Source organism: Centrocercus urophasianus, unplaced genomic scaffold (genome assembly GCF_019232065.1).
Source record: "Centrocercus urophasianus isolate 14NV4802_14NV808 unplaced genomic scaffold, USGS_Curo_1.0 seq_18, whole genome shotgun sequence".
In the NCBI taxonomy this organism is placed as follows: Eukaryota; Metazoa; Chordata; class Aves; order Galliformes; family Phasianidae; genus Centrocercus; species Centrocercus urophasianus.
The window spans coordinates 10,200,782-10,216,445 of NW_024884733.1; positions in this window are offsets into that span (position 1 = coordinate 10,200,782).

Sequence of the window (15,664 nt, forward strand, 5' to 3'; positions counted from 1 at the left end):
AATAGTAAATATTTCATCTTTTAATGGCTGAATTGAGACTTAAGAAAGCTAATAGGATATTTAAAAGAGAAAATGTTGGAGTGACATGACTACAAAGTTAGTTGTTTTGAAACTTTTTAAGGAGGTGCAATACATATAATGGAAATAATAATCTACCCTCAGAAAGAAGACTGCAGTAGCAGACTGGTGTGTTCCTGGTCTGGTTAGGATTTGACAAAAAGTCTTCAACGCTGCATGAGGTGTATGCCATCCCTTACTGAGATAATAACCAGTGTTCTGTTACTGAGATAAGACAAACCCAGGGTAATGTTTGGTTCTCACTATTTCTGATAAGCTGACATGATAAAATTCTCATAATTTGCTAAGACGTGAATTTAGTTTTTGAACAAATTTGGGATTGTTTAAATTTTTCTGAAAACTCATTTTTTTTCCAAGCAAAGAAAGGGTTGCACTGGTTTTTAAAACGTGGCATTAGAAGAACATGAGATAGGTTTGGCCATTACTGAGATGAAGCACTAGGTTAAATCCGCCTATTCTCTGATCAGGTATGGCTGTTTGGGCTTCCTTGTAGCTAAAATATGTATATGCTTACTGTTATTAGCTGTTAATATCTTTTTTCTAATAAATAAACTTTCCTAATATGAGAAACTTCACTGTCCTTGTTTGGCTTTTTTTCACTCTGAAATTGATACCTCTCTTAGACTTTTATATCAAATATCAATTATTGATATATATCAAATATTGATATTTGATATAAATCAAATTATATCAATATAATATATCAATACTTTTTTAAGAGAGCGAAATGAGAAAACAAAGAAAATGAAAGAGGAAAAAATGAACGAAGTAGGGGTGGGGAAAAACTTTCCTTGTAGTGAATGTAGATTGCCTTAAATGTAAAAGATTCTTTTTTTCTGTTCTTAATTTTAAAATGCTGATATACGCTACAGGACATAAATGAGAAAAGTTCAGACAATAAAAGAAAGTGGTTCTAGGGAGAAGAATTAACAAAAATGAGCAATATTGCTTTTGGGGATCATTAAAGTGAATGTTTCATCATGGGACTGTATAATTGAGAAGCAGTGGCATAACACTAACATATAACAAGTGTTACACAGAATCTGCTTCTGTGTTAAAAGAATTCCCACCCACATCCATAGGACCTTTTGAGGTTTAGAGTTTATAATAGCAGCATGCGTCAGAGTTATTGAATACTCTGTGTGGCTTTCTTTGTCTGAAGGGAAAATAACCTCCTCAAACAAATGCAGCAAAATATAGTAAATTCATGGAACACCTGTAAAAGAAAAAAAAGTAGTATAATAGAAATGACAGGAATTACGGTATTCAAGTCAGTGTTCAAGTGTGTTATAAAAGAAGTGTCTTTTTATATGTCTATGAAATGTGTATACACAAGTTTGCAAAATCTTCCCATTCTTCCATGAAGTTGAATGTAAAGGTTCTGGTATTCAGTTCATTAAAACATAAAATGTATTCAATTAATTATGGTGTTCTTTTACTTGCATTTATGCTGAAACTGTTCCTTTTCCTCTCTGAAAGGAGGTGAAATGACTTCTTGAAATATTAAGCGCTCATTTACTGAGCATTTGCAGCATGAAATCTGAACAAGTTCATACTTGTTTTTCACTGAGCCTTGTCCTAACTGTCTGACTTTGTTAATATATTAAGCAGAAGTGGTGCTTTATTCTACCTGAGATTTTGTAATATAGCTCTTTAATTTTTTTTAGTGCAACAGAACTTCAATTTCAACTTCATTAACTTTACAAATCTGGTTATTCACTGTTCATTCCTCATTTTTTTTATTTGATATTTGAAGTACCAGTTCAGTTTTCGTAAAAGTCAAGTGGAAATATGACCTGAACTTCAAAAGGGCTGAAAGTCAACGCTTAAATGAGTAAAGTATTAAGTAAATATGCGCTTAAAATGCCACACAAATTCCAGCTGTTTTCCTTTACTGTTGTGAAGAATTTTTCTATGTGAGCAAATATTTATGCATATAAAACCACAATTTATTCTAATTAGAATACACTTCGAGTGTTCTGTTGGATTTAAGCATGAATTTTCATTTTTTATCAAACTAAAGCTTCAGTCATCAAGACGCATGGATTTTTTTTCTTTTTTTCAGAGTGCACCCTTATTTACTTACATCTGCATATGTACGTGCAACTTTATAATAGTGTTTGTACCCTTTCAAGGTTATTTACTCTTTTGCTGTTTCAGGCTATCAGGTCTGAGCACAGCATTTTGAAAACACTCAGTTTTTCAGTGCCTCACAACCCTGAAATATTATCCTCAATTTTTAATGGATTCTGGAAAGGCTAGCTGAGAATTTCCTTTGGATTTAAACAATAAAATAAAAAACCAACCATATTATCCATGTATGCTTCTCCATTTTACATGCATTTCCACTAAACCAGACAGAACAGAGAAATGTATCTGGAGTGTGACTGTGGTATGGTTATCCTTCTCTGTCATTTCCACAGGGCTTCAACATAAACTCTGGTGGAATATGAGTGCTAATATGTGAATGGTTTTCATATAGGCAGCATTCACATTTAGTAAAAATACTGGGTAGAAATTGCCCTGGTCCCTCACCTGATGGATTGTTGTGACTCTTGCTATTTTTATGACTGGTTTCACAGTGTGAACTTGATTGACATATTGATGTCAGGTCCTGCATAACTAACTTCTACTGAGGAAGAAAGAAATGAGAATATACTTGCAGACTGCAAGACCACTTGCTACTGTCAAAGACCAGTTTTGCACTTTCAAATGCTGCACTGCACTGTGTGCTTGAATGTCTGAATCTTTGCATAGATGTTCATGTAAATGGTCTGTCATCAAGCCCTATTTCCATATTAGTGTCATCCTTCACTGATGGAATCAAACCGACACTTTGATCTTGAGCAATTGTTTCAGTTGGATGTAAAATATGTAAGTTCTTAACCAATATCAAGTTGATACAAGAGTTTAATGACTTGATTCTGAATGAGGTACTATGGGTAGTTGCAGAAATGAACTTCAGTAACTGTTCCCCTGATTCTTGCTGTCAGCTTGATGCTAATGTTTCTCCCTACTATACTTCTGTTGCACTGCTATGTGAAAGGCAGATTTCTTACCCAGTGTGCAGTAAGACAATCTTGTACAGTCTAGGTACTGATCTACTACAGAGTTGCTCAAGTTTAAGAGCTTGGTGGTGTCCTACAAAGCTAGTTCACCACAGGATTTTTGTGATATCCTTGTATACATGTATTTTATCATGTGACCACTAACCTGATTCAACTTCAGGCCTACAGTTTGTCAGTTAAAGACACGGTTAAGCTCTATTCTGATAGGTTAGCTAGACATGCCAATTAACTACACATTTTTTCAAGATGCTTCTATCTTCCAAGGCAAGTTTAGTCATCGTATTGCATTGTAATTAAGAGCTCCTCTGCTTACGCTTTTGCAGTTTCAGATATGTCATCCAGACTTAGATAAAAGTACATATTTGCTATATCTAAAGATAGAGCTAACCCTTGTACAAACTTTTTATGTCTTGCTGACTACAGTGCCGTTGCTTGTTAAAGGAGTTGCTCTATCTGATTGCCTTTGGTAAAATCTTCAGCACAGATTTTGTTATATATTATTTTTTTCTCAAGTTTTTCTCTTTAAAAGTGATAAAACCTGAGACGAATCTAAGATCTTGTTAACCCTCAGGTTACCATCTAGAGAAATTATGGTAATGAGAAATAATTCCCCTTTCCTTATCATTAGAATATATTTTCTGACATAAAAGTGAATCAACAGGCACAGCTTGTAGATGTAATCAAAATGTAGCAAGCAAATATTTGTAGTGATGTTGGTAGAATAAGTTGAACAAGTATTTCCTCTTGCTTTAGTTGGTCATTCTGGTGTGCATATGCTTCTACTGCACGGTACTGCTTGGCAACATAGCAAGGCACATGATTGTTCTACAAAGCTAAAAGCAGTCAGCTGCAATTGAAGATAGTATAAAAGTTAGTTCTGCTATAATGTCAGTGAAATTAGCAATAAAAAGGCTTCTTGGGGAAATATGAAGCCCTAACTGTTGCCATGAGAGACCCTTTTCTTTTCATTGCTTTTCAGTAACTTTTTGGAAATTATGTACAAGGACATGAATACCAGTGTATTGAGCATTCTACATATGGTGCAGCTATGTGACTTCATTTGCAGTCTCTCTCATCTCATGAATGGAAGTCTATACCATACAAAATGGGAACTGGTCGTAACTAATGGATATTTTTATAGAACAGCAGGATAAGTAAGCACATAAAACTTCCGCAATGGTTACTGCTGCCTTTCAGCTGTAGTGACTCACTGGGGTGCACTTCAAAGAAAAATATGGGGTCCAAAATAAGTGCACAAAACCTTTATATTTTGCTAGAATTTTTGTAGTAGTATGAGATTTTGTGTGTGTACATTTTTTTTCTGAAATGTTGTTTAATTTTGCTTCTCTTCATCTCAAAGAAAAAATATTCTTAATTTGCAAACTCTTATTTTTGACCCAATTTCAAGACTTCTGATTTTCTGTGGCCTCCTTTCTAAATCTGGTTACTATAGCTATCCTGAAATAAGCAAGAAGTACTTGATTCCAGTGTGTTTTGGAGTGTTTTTTTCTTAATTAAAGTGGTGGGTGGGGAGGAGGGAAAAATTTTACATTTTACTAGTAAAATGCTGATTATGTGCATTACTTTATTTTGCAGTGAAACAGATGTTACTAAGCACACTTTCATTCCAGTACATGACTGATAAGTAGGGCACATTATTACAGAAATATATTGAACAATGGTTAAAAATATTTGCTGAAGAAATTCAGTATCTCAAACATTTTGTCGTGCATAACTGTTAGGATAGAAGCTACTGCTGTACTCTGGTGCCATGTCCTAGACACTGTGTCCCCCAAGCTGCCTACAGGGATTCAAACAGTTAGTGTGATGAGAGAACAGATTTTGTTAGAAAAAAAGTCTGCGTTGAAAGCCTTCTGTGAAACTGCTAACTACTCTGAAAGTACCATAAGGAAGACATTTAAGTGCACCACAAAAATAAGCCACTCAAAGGGAGTTCTGCTCTGTATTGTGGCTAGCATATAATTCAATTAAATGTTTGAGCCTTGTGGGTCTGTCTTTGTGCTGTCTCCTTTCATATGTTTATATCAGTTATTTCCTGTTATCTTATTTTTCTTTGCCTCTTCTCTTGTTGGTCGTGTTATTGCTCCTAGCATAAAGTTTCCTGTATTGTTCTAAGGAGATCTTGTTTCAGTAGGAATTTATAAAAGGTTTTATGCTCATTTCTGAACAGGAGACCATTTCATATTGTGTTGCCTTTGCACAAAAGAAAAATATTAAGAGCAGACAGCATGCTTTTCTTTTTTCCTTTTTTTTTAAAAAAAAAATTCATTTTGAAGAGAGGGAAAAAAAAAAAGCAACTTCAAGGCCATAAAGCAGGCAAAGTTTCCTTTTCAACATCTGTGACATCTTCATTCCATGAACAGATGGTCTATATTAGGGCAAACTTGCAAGCTAATTGCTGGATTATGGAGATTTTCATATGGGCAGTGTTTCATGGTTGAAACATAGCATAGATTTGAATTTCTTATTGGACATCACTCAGGACTGTCAGACTTGGTTCTGAATGTTTGTCTTTTGTGGAAGACTGGAATGTTGCTGGTTGTGTTTGTGAGGAAAATATTTGTACATACACATGCATATTGTGTGTATAACATTCTGGCTGATGTTTTCAGAATTTGTTAATAGAGCGGGTACAGTTTCTTGAAGTCATGTTTTCAGATGTAATCCTCTAGGTAATGAACCAAGACTTCTGTCAGTGCTTAAAATAGATTATTATTAATGGTCTTTATTTTCCTGTTCGCTTTCATTGACTTCTGTATGCCTAATTCCCTCAGCTAGAGCTCTTCTTGAAATAGCTATTTTGTCAGTTGAATGTCCTGTTTTAGAATAACACTGAAATATACATATATTTCTTCAGAAAAAAATAAATTTACACATTCCATTAAATACCATTGATTATACAAGAAGAAAATCACTCTCTTCTGAAGAAATGGCAGAGTTATGAAAGACTTGGGAATGTGCAAAAGGATTGTGAATTTCTTCTCTGTTCAGTTCATAGAAATATAAGCAACAATAGCAGGGTGGCTAAGATTTTTAAAGCTCAGAGTGATAGCAGGTGTACTGTTTGAAATATGTTTGTGTTCCTTGAAGGGCATGGACAGACATGGACAGGTTATTAAAATAAGTAAAATTGTCTCCTTTTTTCATAAACAGTGTTAGAATTTTTCTTGTAATAAACACAATCACTGTTGATGTAGTTTATATGTTAGTTAAATTGAGTGGAGCGATGCAGTTCTGGATTTAAATCTACATAAAACTAACTGAACTTTCTTTAGATGAATGGAATCTCCATCAGATCTAACTGGACAGAATTCCTCTAACAAGTATTACAGGTATTCTGAAATTTCCGTAGAGACAAAAAGCGAAAGGTAGCAGTTGAAACTCTTCAGAATAAAAATAATTTAGAAAATAGAAAACTTCTGATGGTGTGCCTTCAGCTGCATCTGTTTTGTACATAATCTCCTTTGTTGTGATATTTATTGAGAGTATAACATGAAATGTTATGCAACTGAAAATTATCAATTATGGTTATTTTTGTGAGTACTCACTTGTTTTATTTATGTCTACCAGTTCTTTCCATCAAATTTAGAATGTGCTTAAAAAATAGTTAAATGTAATTATGTAAACACACTCTTAACAAGAACACTTGAGAAAAGGAATTAAAGTTCTGTGAGTGACTTGCAAATAAATGCAAGAGAATTTTAACCTATCTGTTTTTAACAAATTTAATATTTCAGCTCAGAGCAAGGAGCTGGAGCAGGCAATGAAAGGAGTGGGTAAAGTGATAGATGCTACCATGTCTGGCATTTTTTTTTGAAGGGGATAATACAGCCACAGTTAAAAAGGACTGAGAGATCAAATTCCAAAGTTATAACTGTTTTTAACTTCATTCACTGTCTTCAGTGTTCAGTTTTAAACAGCGTATTGCAGAGAGAACTGTTGATTAATGCAGTTATTGTTGCTCCAAACAATGAAGGACAGAATGCAACAATGCACATTCTGTGCCTGACCTGCACATGATGATTCTGTGATTATTTGTCTGTAGCTAACCCTAAATATGCATGTGTCTAAGAGTGGAAGTAGAAAATGTGAAGATGTAGCTGGATATTAATTAAGAAGAAAAAAACACTCTGGTATAGGGACTTGCTAGTTGATTAGTGTGACGTAGAAATGGACCTAGTGCATGTGCCCACACAGTGGTTTTTGTAAAGCATTTTGCATGATTTTATGCTTCTGAGCAGCACAATTATTGTTTTGCTTGGCAACTTTACATTTTTTCATAAATTGTAGAAAAAACAACAGCAACAAAACTAGCAGATTAATAATTAGCAATTTTATTTAATTTTCTTGAAAATTGTATCTGGCTCTACTGTGACCTCCCAGTGTTGTTCTTCTGAGTCTTGAATGCTGTGGATTAGAGCAAAACCATTCCTTGCTCAGTACCTTCCTTATGTCACAAACCTGATATGAGATGCTGAAGTTTCTTGTTGGCTCTGTGGCTGCACCATGGTGAGCAGAGTCACTATCCCCACTGTGCTGAGGTCACACACAGCTCCCAGCAAAGAGCAGCAGCTTTCTGGCTGCTGACTGACTTGGAGATAATTGTGTGGTAAAAGTTGCGTCTACACTGCAGGCAAACAAGGTGCTTTTTAACTTCTATTTTTGTCATGCACACTTTTTTTTTTCTTCTGTAATGTATTTAATAGTATCTAATACATAATCGGATAAGAAATGGGATAGGAACAGACGTTACATAATTCTACTTCGCTTCCCATCCATGTTTCAATAGCCTTACTGTTTTTTCCGTGTGTGTGTACTTTTGTTTTTATAAGATACTTTTTGTACTCCTGGTTAGTTACAGGATCTGAGTAGCTACCACCAAAGAGTACAATTCAGTTTAAAGAAAAAAATATGTTCAGTCTCCTACGTTGCAGATGGACATGCTGAACTACTGCAGATCTTTAAGGCATTATGTGGGCTGTTCTAGTACAGTAGCCAAATAGTCTTACTGATTTAAGATGTAAAAGATTTAAGATGTAAATTTAGACAGAAAGAAGGATTGATTTCTCTTTAAAGTGTGTGTCAGAATTAGTGCCAGCTCATTCTTATTTCTCTCTGTTGTGTTTTTTGTTGTAGACCATCTGTTTGTCAAGGGAAGTCACAAAATAATACTCAGTGAAAGATTTGCACTGAAATCCTGATAATGGTAATGGTATTTATAAAAACAGTGATCTGTAATGTATCTAATTCATTTATATTATAATTTAAGTCCATCAGTGTCAGATAAGTTTTTTTTTTTTCCTTCTATTCTTGGGTGGAATCTGTAATAATACTGTCTGGAAACTAAAACAGTACATTTTGATGTCCTTCTGCTAGCCAGGGGCTTTTTGTTGACAAGGGCGGTTTGTGTGAAAGCTGTTGTTAGAAATAACTAAAACCTGGTATTTCTGTAGATAATAACTATATTTCATTTTCTTTGAAATGATTTTCCTATTACAGTTATTGAAAGCTCTATGTGAAGGGAATATCAATTAGGGATAAAGCAAAAGCAGGTAAAATTTTCTGTTTGGATATATGACAACAGCAATTAAGTCTGAGAAGAAACAGATTTTGTGAGTGAATGAGATTGAAATAGTTTCTTTTGAATGTTGCAAAATAGCTAAAATACATGGAAAGCTAACAAGGCAATTGTCTGTAGGTCTAGGTCTTCTAATTTAACCCATCCTATTAAATCAGTGATTGCATGGTTCTTTGAAAAATAATGTATTTTCACCATTTCTTCACTTTCCGATATTGAAACCCACTTCGAAAAATATGTTTCAAATCCATAACTTTGTAAGATAACTCTGGATATTATTTTAAGCACCGAATAGAGCCATAGAATAATTTGGGTTCGAAGGGACCTCAAAGTTCCAACTCCCCACCATAGGCAGGGCTGCCAACCACTAAATCAGGCTCTAGTTGGGTTGCCCAGGGCCCCATCCAACCTGCCTTGAACATCTCCAGGTGGATGCCCTGGGAAGCTGGGCATTCACAACTTCCCTTGGGAGTGTTCCAGCAGATCACCACCCTCTCAAGGGAAAACTTTTCCTTGACATCTGATCTAAATTTTCTTTTTTTTTAGTTTATAAATGTTTTCCCTTGTCCTATCATTATTTACCTATGTAGAAAGTTGATTTCCTTCCTGACCATATGCTCCTTTTAAATATTGGAAGTCTGCAGTATTTCTTTCTGGAACCAGGGAGACCTATATGCAGTACTCCAGATAAGGCCTCATGAGGGCAGAGGGGACAGGGGCTGTCACCTCGCTCTCCCTGCTGACTACCCATCTTCTGATAGCCCAGAATACTGTTGGCCTTCTAAGCTACTAGTGCACACTACCAGCTCCTATTAATTTTTCCATCTACTAAGGCCCCTAAAGGGCCTCCTAAGGACCCCCTAAGGAGTTTCAGTAATGCGGGTTATATGTGTGTCATTCAATAAAGGTTAGTTTTTCTTACTGTCAGTGAAGTGCTTTTTAGAATTATCCAAGTTGCCTCCTTTTAGCAAGAGTCAGATGTCAAAAAGCAGCCTACTTCACTTCCCAGTGAAGTGTAGAACTTCACTTCCCAGATGGACAATCCAGACTTAAGTTATGACATATATTTCCTACAGTGGTTTGTATGATGATTCTTTTAAGAAAACTTTATTTCACTAACCTTAATGCTTTCATGTATTTTTAATTCCTTTAGAAATGTGGCGTTCCTAAATCCAGTGTTCATCTGAATCCTTACCTACCATCTCTGTCATAAGAGTGTTCACTTTTGCAAGTAATGAAATATCAGTGTACTAAGGTTTTTAGAAACAAAAATCAGAAGAATTTTTCTACGTCTTTGAATAGCATCTACGTATCTTAAAGCTATTTTTACCATAACGTACGACAGATATTATAATATGTTTTTTCATAGCCACTCCTCTAAAAAGCAAGAAAAATATCTAAAGCTCATGGTCTGTATTGTCTGTCTGTTTATGCCTTTTAAATGTTTTCTCATATGGCAAAGTGAAAATTGACCAGTCTATTGCTACATAAATAGCAGCTACAATTAACTATTTTTGGAACGTAGTCCTACTTAAAACTCCTGTCTGACTTCCTTTTTTTTTTTTTTTTTTTTTTTTTAATCAAGGCTCATCTTCATCAGAGGGCATATTTTCCATTAATCTTATCATCAGCCTGAACATGTTTGAAAATCTAGACTGAAGTGTTTTCATCATTTGCAAAATTGAGCGTATTTGAAACAAACTGTGTTTGTTTTTCAAGGTTTTTCTTTTTCAGGTTAAACTGAGTGTGATTTAGGCATTCAGAAGCTTGTAAGGAGTCATGCATATGCAGGCATGAAGTCATAAACGGGAAGACGAAAAAATTCTTCCTTGTTTCATGTCTGCTTTTGATCTGTTATTGGCAGAACAAAGGCATATACTTTAACTATATCCTCTTAAAAAAAATGGAAATACGACAGCTCTATCACACAGATTATTCTAAGAACTTTTAATCAGGGAAATATTTTTCTTTCCATTGCTTTGGACTCAGGTGTTTTTCTCATAATGCAAGAAGCTTTGTGCAATTTTATTTTCCTAAAACATTCAGTGGTAAATCCTTTAATCTGAAAGCTTGATTTATAGACTACTATTTGCTCCATTTCATTATTTTGCACTATGCAAACCATGATGTGCTGACTTCTGTTTTACAAGAGAAAAGGGAAGTATATTTTATCTATTGCTATGCTAAGCTTCTTTTCTTCACTTGTCTCTTTACTGAAAGTAATGCAGCTATTTATGCTAAAAAATATCCTTGTGTGACTAGGAAGCAAGTATATGGCAAATAGCTTTGTTTTGAGGCACTGAAAGTATGACTGATCTTCAATAATGGGTGGTTTCATTATGATTGTACCGAAACACTTCACAAAGGCATTGTTAACCTGGGGAGGGAAGGTGTCACAAATTGAGTTTTCCAGTTTTATCTTTCTGAATTTCAAGTGCATGAGCAAAGATTGTCCTCGGTCTAGCCCAAAGATGAGCACAGTTGATGGCAAGACTTGATGGAAATGTACCCATAGGTATATCATATTATGGTCTCCTGAGAATCCTTGTCAGTGCAGCTGCCTCCTTTCTTTTCTGTGAAAGAAGAGAGATCTGGTGCTCACTTGGGTTTTCCTTTGAGACAGACATGAGAATGTCAGAGAACATGCCTGAATGTAGAAGGAGTGAAAGTTGCCTTTAAAATCCATTTCTTCTCCAAGTAAGAGTGAAGTATGTAGTTTCTTGAATACTGAGACAGTGACTTCTCAGATATTTACTTAGTGCTGTATTCATGAATGAAAGGATTTTATTGTAAAAATCTGCAAGGCAAGTGTTACTCAACTGTTATTAGAACTGCATAGAAATTGTACAGTGCCTGTACAGTAGACTGAAAAAGCCACCAGCGGGAGTAGAGATTCATCACTGAGTAAATGATTCCATGGTGGGGTGCTACTTTTTCATTAGAGTAATCAAGGCATTATTCTCTTTCCATCTCACACTTTGCAGAGAGTAAACTAATTATCTTAAACCTGTAATTCAGTAGCATACTCATACTAGCATGAAATGCTGCATTTCCAAGAATCTTCCTTTAAAGCACCTCCAATACAGTTAGCAGAAGAAAAACTTGTTAAATAGCCAGTTCTGTCCAATATCAAACTGTAAACTCTTAGCTATATTACGCTTATTAATTTGAGAAGAGTTAGTTAACAGGCCTGATATTTGCACTTGCTAAAAATAAATATTAGTTTCCATTTTCTTTCACCTCCTGCTTTGTTTTCTGTTTTAAGAACTTCAGCGTCTGACAGCCCCGTATTAATAGACCGAAGTTCATGACTGGGATTTATGGTTGGGGTTTTCTATGTGTGCTTTTTTCTTCCTGTGCTGATGTACATTTCTTTGCAGTGCGTTCCATATTATTATTGAACCATGTGAAACAATCTGAAATGTAGTGAATGATTCTACTTAGAAAAAGTCAATAACCCAAGCAGCTTTATCTACACCCAGTGTAAGCTTTATTTTTTTTTTTTTGTCTAGTATTGCAGAGAGAAATACCTGCATAGTGTCTAGAAAAGGTTTTCAAACTCTGTGTATTCACTAGATCTTAGGGACAGTACATTTAGAAATAGAGTGAATAATGTGTATGCTTTGCTGTCTACTTCTGGCTCCATCTGTTCATGAGAGGAAATAGCCTGTAAAATACTTGTAGGAAGAAAGAACAGCACTTTGCCATCTCAGAATCAGTTTTCTCTCATGCATACAGCAAGAAAGTAGAGTAAATTTCTTAAATTGTAATATATTTAACAATGTGGCAGCATGACAATCTGAAGTGTTTGTAGATTCAGCCTGGATTATTTATCTGTTTGTCTGAAAAACTGTGTTATTGTATAACTTTAGTCTGAAAATCACAAATAAAATGAATAACATCTATAAATAGAAATGTTTATATATATATTCATTTATTTTTCTTATTCTCTTAGTTTAGAAATCATTTTCATTCTGAATGTCCTACAGTACAATTGTTTTCTGAATATTCTTTTACTAGGAATACTCTTCAGATAGGCTGTTAACAGTCTACCTCGGTCCTTTCATACTTGGTCAACAAAAAAAGAAACAGTCATTTCCAGCATTTTTACATATGATGGTAACAATCTCAAGAGACAAAAATTGAACAGGTGGCTCCATAATTATTCTGTGGCTCCCGGATGACTCCTTTATCTCTGTATATTTTGTCTTCCCTTCATTCTTATTGCTTTTCTGCTTAGACTGTAAAAACTCAAGACAGATCCAGTCCTGGTCTGTGCTTGTTCAGTTTTTTATTGAAACTGTCTTGATTTCAGTTTCCAAATCTGTCTGTAATGCAAATAATTAAAAATACTCCCCATGCCTCCCCTCACTCTGTTACATTTAAAATAATTAGATATTTCAAATCAGGAATGTGGCCTTGTAACTACTGCTGGTGTGTCTGCTGATGGTAATTCAAACATTTCCTTCCTTTAATTTGAAGTATGTGTCCAGCCTACTTAACATTTTTTTTCATATATTCAGTCCTCATGTTCTTAACATTCACAGAATTAAATTTGCTCCGACAGCATGTTTATTTCTGTACACTAAAGTGTTCCCAAAATGCTAAAAGATGGTATAACGTGCTAGTGATGTGGCCTTTATTTTGATTCAAAGGAGAAGACCAGTAGATTATTGCCTGTGATTTGTAGTAAGGAGTCATAAAGTAATCCCACTGTTCTCCAGAGATTATTGTAATTTTGGGGTTGCCCTATCTATTTTTGTTGTGCTCAATAGCACTGAGAAACTTCAAATGTGATAAAAACCAGTAAGGAGCTTATTCTTCTTAGTTCTTGGAGGCTTTCTCTTGCCACATCTATTCCCACTCTTCCTGTCCACCCACGTATTTATCACTTGCAACGTACTGGCGTGAATACCAGGGCTCTCAAACAGCAGGAAGGGAAATATTGGCCAACTCATTTAAAAACTAAGTCAGAGATGTCTCGAGGACAGGCATCTCCAACATAAATGTAATGACAACTAAACAAAGTTCTTCTGGCTTTGAATTTAATTCTTAGCTTTCTGTAAATAGTTAAAAATTCTTGTATGGACCTTTTGTGAATTCCAGAAAAAATTTTGGTAGGAATTGTCATGGTTCACTGATCTCCTTTTAACAAGAAATTCTTCATAATTGCTGTTCATCCAGTGCATAACTGTATTAATGAATTTTATCTAAAGAGAAGACTAAGATTTTACATTAGATTTAGGATACTATCTTTGTCACAGTATCGCTAAGGGTGCAGCAGTGGGCGCATGCTTTACTTCCTAGAAAAAGATAGTCAAGAACTGAAAAAGATACTGTAGAACTGGCTATTGCTTATGTAAATAAAAGGAGGGCTTAAGGAATTAATGGAAGTACTTTATTTCCTTGAGATAGCATAAATCAAGCTCTGAGTTGCTCTGAGAAGGTAGATGAGTAAGTTTGTTGCATTCCTAACTGTATACATAGTGGAAAGTGTAAATTTTGTACTTTCTGCATCAAGCCTTGTAGAATATTTTGAAATGGAGTATAAACTTCATTATCCATGGATGAGGCTTAGGAAAAAAGTACAGGTTGACTACTTCAGTTTTGCCTTGATATCACGTTTCAACCAAGTACTGAAACACCACCTTGTTATTCCTCTATGAAGGCTAACATGATGCTAAAGGAGGTTTTGTGTAGAATGTAAAATTTCAAACTTTAATAATATTATTTAATAATTATTTAATAATATTTTCTTTAGTGCAAATCAGAACTCAGAAAGTATTTGCCTCTCCTTTTCTCCAGTGTTGTTTCAATACTGAATAATAATAGTAGTGGGTTTGGGGTGTTTTTTTTTTGTTGTTGTTTGTTTTTTGAAGTGTATTTTTTGTTTTGTTTTTATTTATATCTGGATTAGCCAAGTACTGTCAGGTACACAAGCAGAGCTGCTGCTAAGCAACCAAGCTGTGTTACCTGGAGAACAATATATTCATGCAGTGAATACTGACAGAATTGGCAAATGGTCTTAAAGGAAGGGGATCTGCTACCATTCTGTAACAAACCTATAAATATAAATGGTAACAGGGATTAGCCATGTAGGGGTTTTCTGGCTTGAATTACAGCCCAAGTCTCTTCAAAACATGCATTTGGATTGACATTTGACACATCATAGCCTTTCAAATAACAGACTAGTAATTTTTGAAGAATACAGCTATAGTCTATTAGGTTGTGAATATCTAGTTTATTTTTTCATGTTTAGAACAATCTTTAGAAATCCAAACCTGTAAATGTTTCAGTTGCCTAAAAAACAAATTTAAAATCTGAATAGTTTTGTATCCAGTGATGTGTAGATCAAAATTAAAGACCTTTTTCCATGATTAAATTATCAATTTATGGATAACTGTGTATTATTCCATAGTAGATGGATTTTCAGTGAAGACAAAAACTGAAGATCTGTCTTTCCAAGATGTGTTAAACAAACTTAGTAATTAGCCATTTATGTACTTCAGTACATAGGACTTCATAAAATTATGCATTTTTTGCCTTTCATTGGAGGACATAGAAAACAAATACACTTTCTGGCAGCACTCTTTCAACAGTCATGTTGCAAAAGGAAGGTACGGAAAGGGACAAGGAATTGAAGAACGCAGCTTGTGTGAAATATTAAACTGATTAATAAATATAGTTTCCTATGCTGTTTCATGTGTGCACAACTCTATCCACTACCTCATGAAGAATGCTTCATTCTGTTTTGGTATTCCGCTGTATGAGACAGATACAATCAGTTCTATGTCTGCCAGAAAGTGTATAGCATCCTTTTCAGCAAATGCTTAGAACTCTCTGTAGGGCCACTAGGTCCAGCAAACTCTCCTGTGTTTTCTTTCAGAGGATTAGCCTTTCCCCTCTTCTGCCATCCCAA